The sequence below is a fragment of the Theropithecus gelada genome, chromosome 4 (assembly GCF_003255815.1).
Source record: "Theropithecus gelada isolate Dixy chromosome 4, Tgel_1.0, whole genome shotgun sequence".
Lineage (NCBI taxonomy): Eukaryota > Metazoa > Chordata > Mammalia > Primates > Cercopithecidae > Theropithecus > Theropithecus gelada.
The window spans coordinates 129,370,271-129,388,076 of record NC_037671.1 but is presented as its reverse complement, the minus strand read 5'-3'; the positions used below and the strand labels follow the sequence as shown (position 1 = coordinate 129,388,076).

The window sequence follows — 17,806 nt, the reverse complement described above, 5'->3', positions numbered from 1 at the left end:
TTTTTAATGTAATGGCTAAGAACTATTTTCTTTGGTCACTGCTAACAATGCAATGTATTTCAAGACAAGATGAGCCTAGAGATTTTCACAGTGAGTCAGAATAACCAAAAAGGGAATTGTTCCCGTTGATATTTTTTCTCTTGAATTCCAGTTACCCTCCATAGTTTCCAATGAATACTAAATGCCAATTTATATTAATTGGATGAGAACAGAAACTATCCTTTCAGACTGATCCTTCATTTAAAAAAGGGGGACTTCTAAAAGATGAATACTTTGTGATTTAGCCTTTGAATTTATTTCACATTTCTCACTACTAGTTTTCATTATAATCAAAAATATTATGCTGTGTAAAGATACAGAAAGGCCCCTTCTCTGGTTCCCAAAGGCCGAGCAATACAATTATTGTGAAAGGTCAATTAGCCACACACTAATTGGCCAGCGCAGGCCTAGGCCTTGTCACCTCCATTTCCCTCCCACTACAGGCCTGGGCCCTTTCTGCTGCTCAGGAGGACCCTGCACCAGAGGGGCTCTTAGGAGGTGGGGGGAAGCAGCTCAGGAATCATTCGATTTTGCTACATGCCAGCAACTGCAGTAAGCAATTTAGTTTTGAAGAGCAGAGGACAATGCTGTTTGAGCAAATAGCGCAGGATTTCACTTCTCTGTCCTCCCTCTTTCTTAAATACAAAGGATATCGGATCACCAAAGCTATGACCATTAAATCCACTTTAAAATTGTCATTTATATTGTCAACATTGCAAGAAATGCCTCAAGTATCACTTCTTTAAATATTATTTTATTACAAGTTGTGGCAAATATGATGAACACTTTAAAATATATACATTTTATTTGACAGAGTTAAATTCATGTTTTAAAAGCCATGGAATACACTGTATAGAATTACAGGGGTCAGGGTTTGAGAGCTTGACAACACACCCTCTTGATGAAGCTGACCCGGAAACTCAGGCACGTCCAGGAGGTCAGGACTACCCGACAGAAGCATATGCGACTTTACACCACGCTCCCGAAATTCCAACGGTGGCAATTAACACTCACAATCATATACCTCTGCGATCACAAAACAACATCTGCACAAGGTGTTAACTGCGGGATTATTTACAATAGAAAATTATCAGCCGGGCACCGTGGCTCACGCCTGTAATCCCAGCACTTTGGGAGGCTGAGGTGGGCAGATCACCTGAGGCCAGGGGTTCAAGACCAGCGTGGCACACATGGCAAAACCTAGTCTCTACTAAAAATACAAAAATTAGTTGGGTGTGGTGGTGTGTGCCTGTATTCCCAGCTACAGGCTGGGAGGCTGAGGCAGGAGACTTGCTTGAGCCAGGAGGCGGAGGTTGCAATGAGCCTAGATCAGGTCACTGCACTCCAGCCTGGGTGCAGAGTGAGATCTGTCTCAAAAAAAAAAAAAAAAAAAAAAAAAAAAGGAAAAGAAAGAAGAAAAAAGAAAATGTTCAGAAACAAGTGAAATGTCTGACCACAGAAGACAAGTACAATCTGTGACTAGAAAGAAAACAAAGCAGAAAATAGAAAATAGTAAGGGACTTTCTATGTCAGAAGCAAAGGAAATTAAGAACATACAAAAGTAGGTGTTTTTGTAAAAGGAAACGAAGAAAGGATAAAATTGAAGTTAATGAAAATGGTTGCCTATGAGAGGGTAGGGAAATGGGTTAAAGGGATCCAGTGGGAGCCATGTTTCCCTAATGTGCCTTTATCTGCAGTTTCAGGTGTGAGGCATGGAAATGTTTCAAACAATCAAAACAATACTTATTAAATAAAAAGGAGGAAAAAAGCAAGCCCTAAAACGGAAAATTACTAGAAACATATTGACCTAATAATGTCAGTACATAAATAAAAGGAGTTCAAGTAACTTTTGGACGTAGTGTTCTGTATATCCTTTAGTACAAATACAAGAATCCAAAAGAAATTTTGTACTTCATTTACTAAGTTGATTACTGGTATGATATAGGTGTAGGAATTTGGAAACTATTTGTATTTATGTTAAGATGAAAAATTACTAAACTTACTGATGTTTTTGGAAATCAAGTTTTTCACAGTGGCAGAAGAAGGTGAGAAGGAGCTTCATGATGTTGGAGTTGAAATAAAGGGAACAAAATGTACTTATGAATTTAAAAAAAATACTGTTCATTGAGGGGAAATTCCACACCTATCTAGAAGTTGCAGAATAATGAGACCCATGTATCTCTTCATCACCTTATTCAACACTTATCAACTTTAGTCCAACCTTGTTTTATCAGAATCAATTATCATTGATAATTGATATTACCAATATCGCTACCCACTTTCCCTTCCTGTATTATTTTGAGACAAAGCTCAGATATCATATTATTTACTCAACAAAAATGATCAATATGTATCTCTATGAAGGAGGAATTTTCCTATGAAATGTAACTAGAATACCACTAGAGGATCTGAAAAATTACAAATAAGCATTTAATGACATCAAATATTTATGTGTTCATAATTTTAATTGTTTCCAAATCTGTCTGAATTGAGATCCAAACAAGGTCCACATTTTGGGACTGGAAGGAACATATTTTATATCTCCTTTTAATTTTTAAATTTTCATTTATTTTTTTTTTTGTGAGACAGGGTCTCCCTCTGTCACTCAGGGTGGAGTGCAGGCATGATCAGGGCTCACTGCAGTCTCGGCTCCCTGGACTCAGATGACTCCTCACCTCAGCCTCCCCAGTAGCTGGGACAACAGGAACATGCCACCACACCCAGCTAATTTTTTGTGTATGCCGTACAGACAGGGTTTTGCCATGTTGCCCAGGCTGGTCTCAAACTCCTGGGTTCAAGTGATCTGCTGCCTCAGCCTTCCAAAGTGTTGGGATTACAGGTGTGAGCTAGTGTGCCTGGCATTTAATGTTGTTTTATTAAGACATAATTAACATATTGTAGTTCTCCCTTTCAAAGTATATAATTCAGCAGTGTTTAGAATATTTGCAAGGTTGTACGGCCATCAACACGCTCTAATTTCAGAACATTTTCCCTTAAGTCGCTATTATTGTATAAGTTTCCTCATCCATCTCTCTTCCTGTCTTTACAATTAAAGAAAAATGGTTAATCCATTGTAGAATTTTTCACAATCTGAATTTTGCCAATTGCATACGGGTGGTATTACTGAACAAGCTTCTACATTGTCCTTATTTCTTAAAAATTTATATTTGTTTCTACAGGCTTGACTAGGATTAGGCTTAATAGGTTTTGCTGGGATTCCTGTAAGGAATTAATATGTTTTGCTGGGATTCCTGTAATATGTTTTGCTGGGATTCCTGTAAGGAATTAATATGTTTTGCTGGAATTCCTGTAAGGAATTAATATGTTTTGCTGGGATTCCTGTAATATGTTTTGTTGGGATTCCTGTAAGGAATTATATGTTTTGCTGGGATTCCTGTAAGGGTGCTGCTGTGTTCTTTCAGCAGGAAGCACTATCTGGCTATGCTTGAGTCTGAATACATTTGGGTGTCTCATTTCTTGATGTTTGAAGCTGCTAATTCTTTACGCAAGATACGCTAAAATTGTAACACAGTGATCTTTTAATATGATCACTTCTTCCCCAACTATTAGGTAAAATACATTTCTATCAAGATAAATTTTTCCTCAATAACTATTTTGTTATGCAGTGATAAATTTTGAATAGGAAGGCAGAATAAATGCTCTATTCTTTTCTTGGTTTATACATTTTCAAAATAAGTTGACTCTGGCAATGAATAAAAATGCAATTTTTAAAAGCATTATAAAGAAATTATAGAAAAGGCCAGGTGTGGTGGTTCATGCCTGTAATCCCAGCACTTTGAGAGGCCAAGGTGGGTGGATCACCTGAGATCAGGAGTTCAAGACCCACCTGACCAACATGGTGAAACTCCGTCTCTACTAAAAATACAAAAATTAGCCTGGTGTGGTGGTGGATGCCTGCAATCCCAGCTACTTGGGAGGCTGAGGCAGAAGAACCACGTGAACCTCGGAAGCGGAGGTTGCAGTGGGCCAAGACCACACCATTGCACTCCAGCCGGGGTAACAAGAGTGAAAATCCATCTCAAAAAACACACAAAAATTATAGACATACACATATTAATGATGTCCATCGACTGAACTTATTGTTCTGATTGGTGGCTATCTGTAGCTAACTGGAACATCTTAGAATGGGTTCCTGACCTGTGGCAGAGGCACCAGAGTCTTTGGTAGCTTCCTTGCCATCTTGTATGACAAGAGACTCCAGTCTGCTTTGAACACTTTTTGTTCTAGGCCTGTAATAATTCATCCTGACAAATAAAAATGGTCTTTTAAGATGACTATGTGGATGGTTAGAGATACTCGTTGCTACTGGATTCATAAAGGTTTGACAGCTTTTTCAGTGACAATAGGTATGTTTTGTTCGTTTTTAAAGATAAAATACATCATGAATTCAATCTGATATTTCCCAGTCAAATTGAGGAGTAGCAGGGTTTTAAATAATCTCCTTTGTCTTCCATCTTAATCTACTTTTCTCTTGTTCAAAATCATGAAAATGAAATGATTAGATGTCATGTAATTATTCATTTTTTAAGACTACATTATATACACAATGTGAATGATACCATTAAATTGATTACTAATCATAGTTTAAGTCTTTCTGCTTATAGTTCTTTTTGTCTTGGGATGTACCTCATTAAAGATGTATAGTCAAATTGCTGTATTCTAAAGTCATTTGGAATAATGTGGCTATGATTACAACTAAAGATACTTGCATTCATTTGTTTGACTTTATTTTTGATTCTTAGAATTTTCTATCTAAAATATTTAATTCTGTTTAAATTATAGTTTTATAATTATGGAAAATATTTTCAAGTTTCTAAAGTCAAACTTTAAAAACATAAAACTGTCAAAGATGTCTCATTTCTACTTTGTGTATTTAATATATTCACTATCTTTTTGTTTGTTTTTAGATTTCTGTTTTACCTCTTTAACAGAAACTGGTGTGTGTGTGTGTGTGTGTGTGTGTGTATTTAAGCACGTTTCTTAGATAATTGATAGATAATTTTTCACTAAAATTCTTTTTTCACTTAATTTATCCTACAGTTAATTCCATAGTAGTATATAGACATTTCCTTATTCTTTTTCACAACCATGCAGTGACCTCACATGTGGATAAATCATAGTTTATTCATCCAATACTGTATGTTCTATGACAAATGAGATCCCACTGGCCAAGTTTGGGAAAATAATAGATTGATAACAGATTATAATACATTAAAGAAAAAAATCCATGAATATATGACAAGACTAAAAAAGTATACGTGTGAGGAGTAAGAAAGAGTTCTTCTATAAAGAATAACAGAATAAATATGGCAAGAAGTGTCAGCATCAGGCAATCATATATTTGAAGGCACTGATATAATAATTAATTCACTCAAGGATCACCAGTAGAAGCTACAGCAAATGGATCAAAGATTGGTGGGAACAGGGATATTTACAGTTTCAAAGTATCTGCCAACAGATTTCCTAATAATTTCATAAGAGGAGGGTTATTTCTGCAACGGGTGATTTGGCAGGCATCACTGTAACTAAGGATCACACGGGTATTGTCAGTTACAAAGGGTTCAGCATTAATGACAACAAAGTTTAACCCAAATTTAACATGAGGAGACAATAAAACATCAAGTTGGCAGGATGATCCTGCAAACAACTGGCCCTTACATTTCAAATTTTTGAAGGTGCAAATAAGGTGTGTGTCAGAAGACTGTTCTATAATAAAGCAAAATAAAGACACATGATAACTGAATGTGATCTGTATATCTGATTAAAACAATTTGGTCAAAACAATTTAAAAAATTATCCAAAGCATACAAAGAAGCTTTAAAATTCATCAGTAAATAAATAAACAAACATTAAAAAAGGGCCAAAGACTTTAACAGATATCTCACCAAAGAAGATATAGAGATGGCAAATAAGTATGCTCCACATCTTATGTCCTCAGGGAGATGCCAATTAACACAACAAGATACCACTACACACCTATTAGAATAAATCCCAGAACAAAGACAACACCAAGCACTGGTGAGGACATGGAATAACAGAACTCTCATTCACTGCTACTGCGAATACAAAATGGTATAGCCACTTTGGAAATCTGGTGGTTTCTTACAAAACTAAACATACTATGACCATACAATGCAGTAATACCTGGACTATTTACCCAAAGGAGCTGAAAACGAAAATCATGTCCACACAAAAGCCTGCACACAGATGTTTACAGCAGCTTTCTTCAGGATTGCCAAAATTGTATGCAACCAACACGTTCTTCATTAGGTGCATGGATAAACTATCATACCGGACAATGGAATATTATTGAGCACTAAAAATAAATGAACTATCAAGCCAGGAAATGACATGGAGGAACCTTAAGTGCATATAACCAAGTGAAATGAACCAACTTGAAAAGGCTACATATTGTATGATTCCAATTTGAAAAGGCCACATGTTGTATTATACGACATTCTGAAAAAGGCAACACTATAGAGACATTGAAAATAGCAGTAGTTGCCAGGGACTGAGGGATGATGGAGGGATGAATAGAGACAGCACAGAGAATATGTAAGGCAGTGAAAACACTCTGGGTGATACTATGCTGATGGATAAATATCATTATACATTTGTCCAAACCCATAAAGTATACACCAAGAGTGAACACCCTGATGTAAACTATAAATGTGAAGTGATTAAAATGTGTCAATTTAGGTTTATCAGTTGCAAAAACTGCATCACTCTGGTGGGGGATGTTGATAATAGAGAGGGTATGGGCACGTTTGGGCAGGGAGTAGATAGGAAATACTTTCCTCTCTATGCTGTGAACCTAAAACTGCTATAAAAATAAATAAATAAAGGCTTTAAAAAGGCTATAAAGGACAATTTGGGAACAATTAGGAGGATATTTGAATATGGACTACAAAAGAAATATCATTGTATTGATGTTAAATTATTTGAAATTTTCATCACACATTACAGTGGCTATGCAGAAAAATGTCGTTTGCCTTTGCAGATATAGACTGAAGTGTTTAGGACCAAAATGTCAGGCTATCTGCAATTATGGTTAGCCTCTTGAGAGACGGAAGAAAGAAAGGAGGGGAAGGCGTGAGTGAGGGAGACAAAGAAAGATAAAGCAAATGTGGCAAAGTGTTAACAGTTAGGGAATCTGGAGAAGGGTTGTACAGATATCTGTGATAAATAGTTTTATTTATTTACTTATTTTTAAAGGTTTGAATCTCCTAAAATATCTTCATATTCAGTCACTAAATGGAAAGTACCTATTGAAAATAAGAAATGTGGGCCAGGTGAGGTGGCTCATGGCTATAATCTCAGGACTTTGGGATGCTGAGATGGGTGGATCACTTGAGGTCAGGAGTTCAAGATCAGCCTGGCCAACATGATGAAACCCTGACTCTACTAAAAGTACAAAAAATTAACCAGGGGTGGTGGCAGGAGCCTGTAATCCCAGCTACTTGGGAGGCTGAGGCAGGAGAATCACTTGAACCTGGGAGGCTGAGGTTGCAGTGAGCCAAGATTGCACCATTGCACTCTAGCCTGGGTGACAGAGTAAGACTCCATTAAGAAAACAAACAGACAGAGAGAAAGAAGAGAGAGGGAAAGAAAGAAAGAGAGAGAGAGAGAGAAAGAAAGAGAGAGAGAAAGGGAGGAAGGGAGGAAGGGGAAGGATCCTGTGTCTTAATCCTGAGTTCTAATTTGATTGCCTTGTGGTCTGAGAGACTGTTTGTTATAATTTCTGTTCTTTTGCATTTGCTCAGGAGTGTTTTACTTCCAATTATGTGGTCAATTTTAGAACAAGTGCTAAGTGGTGCTGAGAAGAATGTATATTCTGTTGATTCGGGGTGGAGAGTTATATAGATGTCTATTAGGACCACTTGGTCCAGAGCTGAGTTCAAGTCCTGAATAACCTTATTAAGTTTCTGTCTCATTGATCCGTCTAATACTGACAGTGGGGCAGTAAAATCTCCCCACTATTATTGTGTAGGAGTATACGTCTCTTTGTGGGCCTCTAAGAACTTGTTTTACGAATGTGGGTGCAGCTGTAGTGGGTGCATATATATTTAGGATAGTTAGCTCTTCTTGTTGCATTGATCCTTTTACCATTATGTAATAATGCCCTTCTTTGTCTTTTTTTATCTTGTTGGTTTAATGTCTGTTTTATCAGAGACTAGGATTGCAAACCCTCCTTTTTTTGCATTCCATTTGCTTGGTAAATATTCCTCCAACTGTTTATTTTGAGCCTATGTGTGTCTTTGCACGTGAGAAGGGTCTCCTGAATACAGCACACTGATGGGTATTGACTCTTTATCCAATTTGCCAGTCTGTGTCTTTTGACTGGGGGGCATTTAACCCATTTACATTTAAGGTTAATACTGTTATGTGTGAATTTGATCCTGCATTCATGATGGTAGCTGGTTATTTTGCACATTAGTTGATGCAGTTTCTGGAAACTGAACAAACTGCTCCTCAATGACTACTGGGTAAATTATGAAATTAAGGTAGAAATACAAAGTTCTTTGAAACCAACTAGAACAGAGACAATGTACCAGAATCACTGGGACACAGCTAAAGCAGTGTTAAGAGGGAAATTTATAGTACTAAATGCCCACATCAGAAAGAGGGAAAGATCTAAAATTGACACCGTAACATCACCATTAAAAGAATTAAAGACGCAAGAGTAGACAAATTCAAAAGCTAAAAGAAGGCCGGGCGTGGTGGCTCACTCCTGTAATCCCAGCACTTTGGGAGGTTGAGGTGGGCGGATCACTTGAGGCCAGGAGTTCAAGACCACCCTGGCCAATATGGTGAAACCCTGTCTCTACTAAAAATACAAAAATTAGCTGGGCATGGTAGCATGTGCCTGTAATCCCAGCTACTCGGGAGGCTGAGGGAGGAGAACTGCTTGAACTGGGACCCGTGAGGTGGAGGTTACAGACAGCAGAGATTGTACCACTGCACTCCAGCCTGGGCTACAGAGTGAGACTCCGTCCAAAAAAAAAAAAAAAAAAAAAAAAAGCTAGAAGAAAACAAAACAAAACAAAAACTAAGATCAGAGCAGAACTGAAGGAGACAGAGACATGAAAGACCCTTCCAAAAAAAAAAATCAATGAATGCAGGAGCTGTTTTTCTTTTTTATTTTTAAAAAAAATAAAATAAAATAAAATAAAGATTAACAAAATAGATAGAAAGACTAATAAAAAAGAAAAGAGAGAAGAATCAAATAGACACAATAAAAAATGATAAAGGGGATATCACCACTGATCCCACAGAAATACAAACTACCATCAGAGAATACTATAAACACCTCTATGAAAAGAAAAAAAAAAGAAAGAAAAACACACAGACAATCTAGAAGAAATGGATAAATTCCTGGATACATACACTCTGCCAAGACTAAACCAGGAAGAAGTTGAATCCCGGAATAGACCAATAACAAGTTCTGAAATTGAGGCAGTAATTAATAGCCTACCAACCAAAAAAAGCCCAGAACCAGACAGATTCACAGTTGAATTCTACCAAAGGTACAAAGAGGAGCTGGTACCATTCCTTCTGAAACTATTTCAAACGATAGAAAAAGAGGTAGTCTTCCCTAACCCATTTTATGAGGCCATCATCATCCTGATTCCAAAACCTGGCAGAGATACAACAAAAAAAGAAAATTTCAGGCCAATATCCCTGAAGAACATCGATGTGAAAATTCTCAATAAAATACTAGCAAACCAAATCCAGCAGCACATCAAAAAGCTTTCCCACCATGATCACATCAGCTTCATCCCTGGGATGCAAGGCTGATTCAACATATGCAAATCAATAAACGAAATCCATCACATAAACAGAACCAATGACAGAAACCACATGATTATCTCAATAGATGCAGAAAATGCCTTCGATAAAATTCAACACCCTTCATGCTGAAAACTCTCAATAAACTAGGCATTGATGGAACATATCTCAAAATAATAAGAGCTATTTATGACAACTCCGCAGCCAATATCCTACTGAATGGGCAAAAGCTGGAAGCATTCCCTTTGAAAACAGCACAAGATAAGGATGCCCTCTCTCACCACTCATATTCAACAGAGTATTTGGAAGTTCTGGCCAGGGCAATCAAGCAAGAGAAAAAAATAAAGGGTATTTAAATGGGAAGAGAAAAAGTCAAATTGTCTCTGCAGATGACATGATTGCAAATTCAGACAACTCCATCGTTTCAGCCCCAAAATTCCTTAAGCTGATGGAAAAAAAATCCATGCTCATCGATAGGAAGAATAAAAACAGTGAAAATGGCCATACTGCCCAAAGTAATTTATGGATTCAATGTTATTCTCATCAAGCTACCATTGACTTTCTTCACAGAATTAGGAAAAAAGCTACTTTAAATTTCATCTGAAAACAAAAAAGAACCCATATAACCAAGACAATCCTAAGAAAAAGAACAAATCTGGAGGCATTACACTATCTGACTTCAAATTATACTACAAGGCTACAGAAACCAAAACAGCGTGGTACTGGTACCAAAACAGATATATAGACCAACGGAACAGAACAGAGGACTCAGAATAAACACCACACACCTACAACCATCTGATCTTAAACAAACCTGACAAAAACAAGCAATGGGAAAGGATTCCCTATTTAATAAACAGTGCTGGCAAAACTGGCTAGCCATATGCAGAAAGCTGAAACTGGACCATTTCCTTACACCTTATACAAAAATTAACCCCCCAAGATGGATTAAACATAAATCCTAAATCCATGAAAACCCTAGAAGAAAACCTAGGCAGTAACACTCAGGACATAGACATGGGCAAAGACTTCATGACTAAAACACCAAAAGCAATGGCAAAAAAAGCCAAAATTGACATATGGGATCTCATTAAACTATGGGGCTTCTGCTCAGCAAAAAAGACTATCATCAGAGTGAACAGGCAACCTACAGAATGGGAGAAAAATTTGGTAATCTATTCATCTGACAAAGGTCTAATAGCCACAATCAATAAGGAACTTAAACAAATTTACAAGAAAAAAACAACCCCATCAAAAAGTAGGCAAAAGATACAAACAGACACTTCTCAAAAGAAGATATTTATGTTGCCAACAAACATGAGAAAAAGCTCATCATCACTGGTCACTGGAGAAATGCAAATCAAAACCACAATGAGATACCATCTCATGCCAGTTAAAATGGTGATCACTAAAAAGTCAGGAAATGACAGATGCTGGTGTGGATGTGGAGAAACAGGAATGCTGTTACACTGTTGGTGGGAGTATGACTTAGTTTGAGCACTGTGGAAGACAGTGTGGCCATTTGACCCAGAACTACCATTTGACCCAGAAATCCCATTACTGGGATTAAATCCAAAGGATTATAAATCATTCTACTATAAAGGCTCATGCACATGTTTATTGCAGCACTGTTTACAATAGCAAAGACTTGGAACCAACCCAAATGTCCATGAATGATAGACTGGATAAAGAGAATATTGTACAAATACACCATGGAATACTATGCAGCCATAAAAACAATGAGATCATGTCCTTTGCAGGGATATGGATGAAGCTAGGAACCATCATTCTCAGCAAACCAACACAGGAACAGAAAAAAACACTACATCCATGCCATGAAATACAACTCAGCATAGTATTCCATGGTGTATAAAAAGGATGAGTTCATGTCCTTTGCAGGGACATGGATGCAGCTGGAAATCATCATTCTGAGCAAACTTTCACAAGGACAGAAAACCAAACCCCATATGTTCTCACTCATAGGTGGGAACTGAACTATGAGAACACGTGGACACAGGGAGGGGAACATCACACACTGGGGCCTGGCGGGGGTTGAGGGGATAGGGGAGGGATAGCATTTGGAGAAATACCTAATGTAAATGATGAGTTGACGGATGCAGCAAACCACCATGGCACATGTATACCTACGTATCAAACCTGCACGTTCAGCACATGTGTCCCAGAACGTAAAGTAAAATTTTAAAAAAATAAGAAAATAAGAAATGTGGTATTACTAAAAATTTTTAGGATGAAAAACTGTACGTATTTCATGCTATCTGTCATGAATTCAGCTATCTAACCTGCTATATCCTACACATAGCTTACAAACTGACCTAAGAAAGGAGGGGGAAATGAAAGCAAAATCCAAAGTTGCTTACAAAAAAGAAAACTTTGCTTTTGAATATGAGAAAGCTATTGTATAAATATAGATTACCAATATGATTTAAAGAGAAGAATTGCAGTCAAATAACATAGCAAATAAATTAAAATTTTGTAGCTCATTACAGTTTTGAGAAGGTCTCTAAAGTGAATAAGCACAATGTCCAAAACAGTGACTCTGTAGAATCCTAAAACCCAGTTATGCAGTCTACAGCAGCAGTCCTGAATCTTTCTGGCACCAGGGAGTGGTTTTGTGGTAGACAATATTGCCACAGATGGGGGCAGTGGGGGTGGGCGGTGGTTTGTGGATGAAACTTGTCCACCTCAGATCATCATGCATTAGTAAGATTCTCGTAAGAAGCGCACAGCCTAGATCCTTCACACGCGCAGTTCACAAAAGGGTTCGCATTCCTGTGAGAATCTACTGCCACTGCTGATGGGACAGGAGCTCAAGCAGTCATGCTCATCTGCCCATGCTCACCCCCCGCTGTGCAGCCCAGGTCCTCACAGGCCACGGACAGGTTCTGGGGCCATGGGGGTTGGAGACCCTGGTCTAGAGCAACGCATGGACAAAAGCACTGCGTGAGTAATCAAGGTCAAAGGCAGAATTAATGGATGTTCTAAAATTTATTATGGCGGCAACATAACGAAACCTCTTAAACATTTTACAACAAAGATCCTGTCCATATTACAACCTTCAAACAGACATGGACTTCCATAAAAGAAGAGTATATTAAAAAAAATAAAATCTACACTCTCCCAGATGTTCAACCAAAGTGATAAAAATGGAAACAATAGAGAGAATCACATCTGCTAAAATCCATATTAGAAAGTATACAAATAAAAGTGCTTATGATAAACAGCTAGTGAGAATAAAGGGATACACTATTAAGCTATTTTGGCAGAATTTATCAATGTCTTAGATGTACATGTAGAAATTCTCACATATGTCCCCAAAAACACATGTACATGGATGTCCTTTGCAACCACAGTAAAAACCATGGCAACAATCTAAACAGCCATCAGTACTGGGCTGGCTGCCATTCATATACACAATTGGTAAACATTTGGTATAACTCTAGAAGTACACGGAAAAGAAGGCAGTCTATTTTTTAGATAAAATCAGCAAGTTGCAGAATAGCATGTACTATTATTATTAGCCCATTTGATTGTATGTTGTATATCATTTTGCATATGCATTAACTTACTGGGTACACATAGCAAATTGTGATTAATTCTGAAGAATGGGATTAAGTGATGGAAGAGAGGAATTTGAATGTTTCTGAAATTTTAAAATGTCTAAGCACACATTACTTTGATAATTTTAAAAAGACACCTGGGAAATTATTTGCAGGTAAAATACTCATTTAATTCCTGATAAACTTTCCTTTTTTTTTTTTTTTTTTTTGGACAGAAAAGATAATGACAGTAAATGCTTTACTTACAATAGAATGGATTTTTTTTTTCTACTTTTCTGTCGATGTCTTTGTGGATGATGTTGTCATCTTCATTTTGTCACTGTTAGTTGTAACTTCTTTCTGACCCATGTGTTACCCTTTCTGGCTACAAGCTTGTTTTACACACAGTTACTTATATGAACAGTTGGGAGCCACGCACTCACCTCTCTTTTGAGAAAAGACATGATGTCTCCCTATAAAAATTCACTGCACATTGCCAGGCATGGGGGTTCTCGCCTGTAATCTCAGCAGTTTGGGAGCCTGAGGCAGGAGGATTGCTTGAGCCCAGGAGTTCAGAGTCAGCCTGGACAACATGGCAAAACTCTATCTCTACAAAAAAATATAAAAATTAGCTGGGCATGGTGGCACATGCCTGTGGCCCCAGATACTCAGGAGGCTGAGGTGGGAGGATCTCTTGAGTCTGGGAGGTCCAGGCTACAGTGAGCCAGGATCATGCCACTGTACTCCAGCCTGGGCAACAGAGAGAGACCTTGCTCCCCTGCAAAAAAAAACTGGACATAATGAAATTATTTATTTTTAAGAAGAATGTATTGTTTTTGCTAATGGAATACATTTACAAAAAAATTAAAAGATACTATGTTTTGTTTCTGGTAAGTCATAATCAGGTAGTTCGTATTATCTGTTATATTCTGGAATGCAAGTACCACATATGCAAGCAGGACTGTCACTGAGCATAAGAAAAAGGTTGGACTTAAGGGTTATTTTAATAGAATTCCCATCATTTTCATCATTCTTTTGTGATTCATAGTATTTACCATGGAAGACCTCTATTTAAATCAAAAGGATTAACTGGGGGGGATACATTGATAACAAATAACTAGTTATCACAAATAGAAATTTGTGAAGGGATGGAATGTGGGGAAATTACCTTTGATTATGAAAAGTGAAAGAGAAAAGCCTAATGCAGAATTCGCAGCTAAGTGGGGGCAACCTACGCCAATCATTTCAAAGGCTGGTCACATCCGAGGCATGACTAACCCAGCAGCGGATGGAACCTGGATTCCACATTTCACCATGTTTGGGGTGGTCTTGGGGCTCCATGGTCCGCAATTTTCCTTACGCATTTCCCAGGCCAAATGCCTCAGGTTCTGTCTTATCCCCGAATCGTGTTCATGATTTGAATCATGCTCAAGAGCTAAAATATTCATCTGAACTTACGCCCCACTGACGGAAGCACTGAATATGCCTGACTCTTACGGTTTCCCTCCCTGCGTGGAAGTGGGCTCTATACCAAAGCAGGTGGTCCAGAGCCACTCTTCTGCCTACATCCTATCCTCATCCTCATTTTAAATGTAGCCAACCAGAGGAAAAAATATCTATTCTGGGTTTGGCTGCTGGTAGTAGGCAGGGGTCTAAGGTAGCTCTTCTGTTTCTCACTCCTGATTTCTGTATCCACCTTGTGTGAGCTGCATCTGTGAATAAGAAGAAGACCACCCCTGTGATTAGATGACACTATAGGGCCAAGGAGAGGGGGTTTTTCAGATATACGTAAAGTCTGTAATCAGCCGGCTTGTTCAGCAAAAGGGAGATTATCCCTGGTGGGCCTGAACTGCTAAAAAGAAGTGTGTAAGTGAGCTCCATGAAACGGGGTCTCAAGTTCAGAGACACGAAGTGACAGAGACTTCATGCTCTTGCTAGGCTTGAAGAAGCAAGTCATCGTAAGTTCTACAGCTGCAAGAAAGTGAACTTCTCCAAAGAGAACACAGAGCCCCCACCGAGGCCCCCACCAACCCCTTATTGTAGCTTCATGAGCCCCTGAGCAGAGGACCCATTAAACCAAGCCCAGACACATGGACATGGTGAAACACTCACATTTTTCTACCACGACACCATTTATAAACATTGGATACATTTATCATGCCAAGGATTCCTGCCATTTGCAGATACCTATGTTCGGCTGCTGAGGAGGGCTGATGCCCCTTGATGACAAAGAAACATGATGCTGGTTGTCATTTGATCAAAACGGGCTCTCGAAGCTCACATCAGTAGTACCATTGTGAAGTCTTTTTTTCACTTTAAGGCCATGTTAGATGAAGAGATTTGTTGTTGCCCGTTGGGTTTTACTACAACTTAGGACGTAGAATATGGCCAAAGTGTAGTTTCCTACAGCATGGGTTTCCTAGGATAGCAGTAATCAAGTACCACAAACTAGGGGTTTAAACAACAGAAATGCACTGTCTCACAGCTCTGGAGGCCAGACCCTGAAATCAAGGCATCGGCAGGATTGGTTCCTTCTGAGGGCTGGGAGAGAAGGACCTGCTCCAGGGCCCTCTCCTTCCCTGTAGATATCCAACTTCTCCTTGCATCTGCACGTCGTCCTGCCTCTGTGTTTGTCTGTCTCTCTTTTTTTTCCCCCTTTTTCTAAGGACACTTGTCATATTGGATTAAGGCCCAGCCTAATGACCACACTTTCACTTGATTACCATTGTAAAGACCTGATCTCTCCAAATAAGGTCACATTCCCAGGTGCTTCAAAATAGATTTTTTTCGGCCAGGCACAGTGGCTCATGCCTGTAAACCCAGCACTTTGGGAGACCGAGGCAGGTGGATCACTTGAGCTCAGCAGTTCAAGATAATGGCCAACATGATGAAAACCCGTCTCTACCGAAAATACAAAAATTAGCCAGGCATAGTGGCAGGTGCCTATAATCCCAGCCACTTAGGAGGCTGAGGCAGGAGAATTACTTGAACCTGGGAGGCAGAGGTTGCAGTGAGCCAAGATACTAGCCTGGGCCAACAGAGCGAGACACTGTCTCAAAAAAAAAAAAAAAAAAAGATTTTTTTGAAGAACACAATTCATCCCATATCGCCCATGATAGAGGAAGGAGAGAGCATCCAAGGACCAGGTACCTTGCCTGGAGGGCAGAGAGCCAGCTGCCTCTGCTGTGGCAGCAAGAAAGCAAGGTGACCCTCCCAATTTCAATAGCCGTGGGATCATCAAGGGCAGGAGAAAGGGAAAGGAAGAACCTTGAATGTGACTGCATATTTAAGTCCCTAAATTGAAACAGAATGACCTACCTGGAAGTAAGAGTATGATTTTTTTCCTTCTTTCTGAGAGTGGGCTTGTGAGAAAGTTGAAAAATAGAGAAAGTTTCATTTCATCTTATCTGACTTGCGCTGTATGAATATTTTTATTCACCTGCTATGTCCTGAGCACGACAATTGCACACCAGAGGAAGAATCCAAGACTCCTTCACTTTGTCCTCAGTCCATAGACCGACTGTCATTCCCTCCCATTTTGCATGCAGGGATTGTACACACTGCCTTCTGTCTCACCTCACCTGCAGCAGGTCAGGTAAAGTTGTTTGCTTTAATATAAGATATCTTGTGTACTAAGACTTCATTGAATAGGTTTCTTAAACTGACGAGCAAGTCATTTTTCCACTCTTGACTGGCTTCTTAGTGAGTTAATCATTTTGTGCAAATACAAATAAATCCAACACAAAATATCATAATTTTTTCCTTCTTAATAGAATTTAAATTCTTTGATTTAAAACATTATAATTTATTCCTTAAGTTTGATTTTTCAAATGATATATTCAAACGTCCATGTTAAATGTCAAATTAAGAGACAATGATTTTTTTTAGTAATTTTTATCACCAAAAGTTAATTGCCTCATGTACATTTCTCCATTGAGTTCCTAATATTATGACAATATTAATGCCATAGATTTTCAAGCTAAAGCAGATCCATTTTTCAAATGGAAAATTAATTCTTAAAAAATGAAAGTACTGTATTTAAATCATTAATATCAATTTCCTCTTCGCAAACTGCCTTGAAATTTACCAGTTTGGCCCTAACAGTCCAGGAGAAGGAAAATACAAACTTACTAGCATGGAAATAACATAAGAAGGAGCTGCAAGTTTCTTGGCAAAGACATTGACAACTTTTCAGGATAATCACAAAAGGGATAGGATATCTCTAAAAATGAACATAATGCTAGTCTGAGCCAGTTAAATGCTCACATAGCTTCTGGTAGAAAGAGCATTCCTGGAATTAAATATTAAACATGTTCTCCTAAGTGCTGAGATAGTAGGATAACTTTCTGCACTTATAAGAAAGGAGTGATGCCACGGGTGACTTTCCTAAACATAGCAGA

General features: G+C 38.4%; 1 protein-coding gene across 2 annotated transcripts in view; it reads right to left on the bottom strand.

Moving 5' to 3' along the window:
- Positions 1-16,870, bottom strand: part of PRKN (parkin RBR E3 ubiquitin protein ligase) — a 919,793-nt gene extending 902,923 nt beyond the window's left edge. The window contains exon 1 of one of the 2 annotated variants that reach the window (XM_025384066.1): positions 16,725-16,870. The gene's annotated coding sequence lies outside the window, so the exon portion shown is untranslated. Of the gene's footprint in view, positions 1-7,504; positions 7,605-16,724 lie in introns of those variants that run through there. The other variant, XM_025384067.1, reaches the window with a different exon arrangement.
- Between the last annotated feature and the right edge of the window lie 936 nt (positions 16,871-17,806).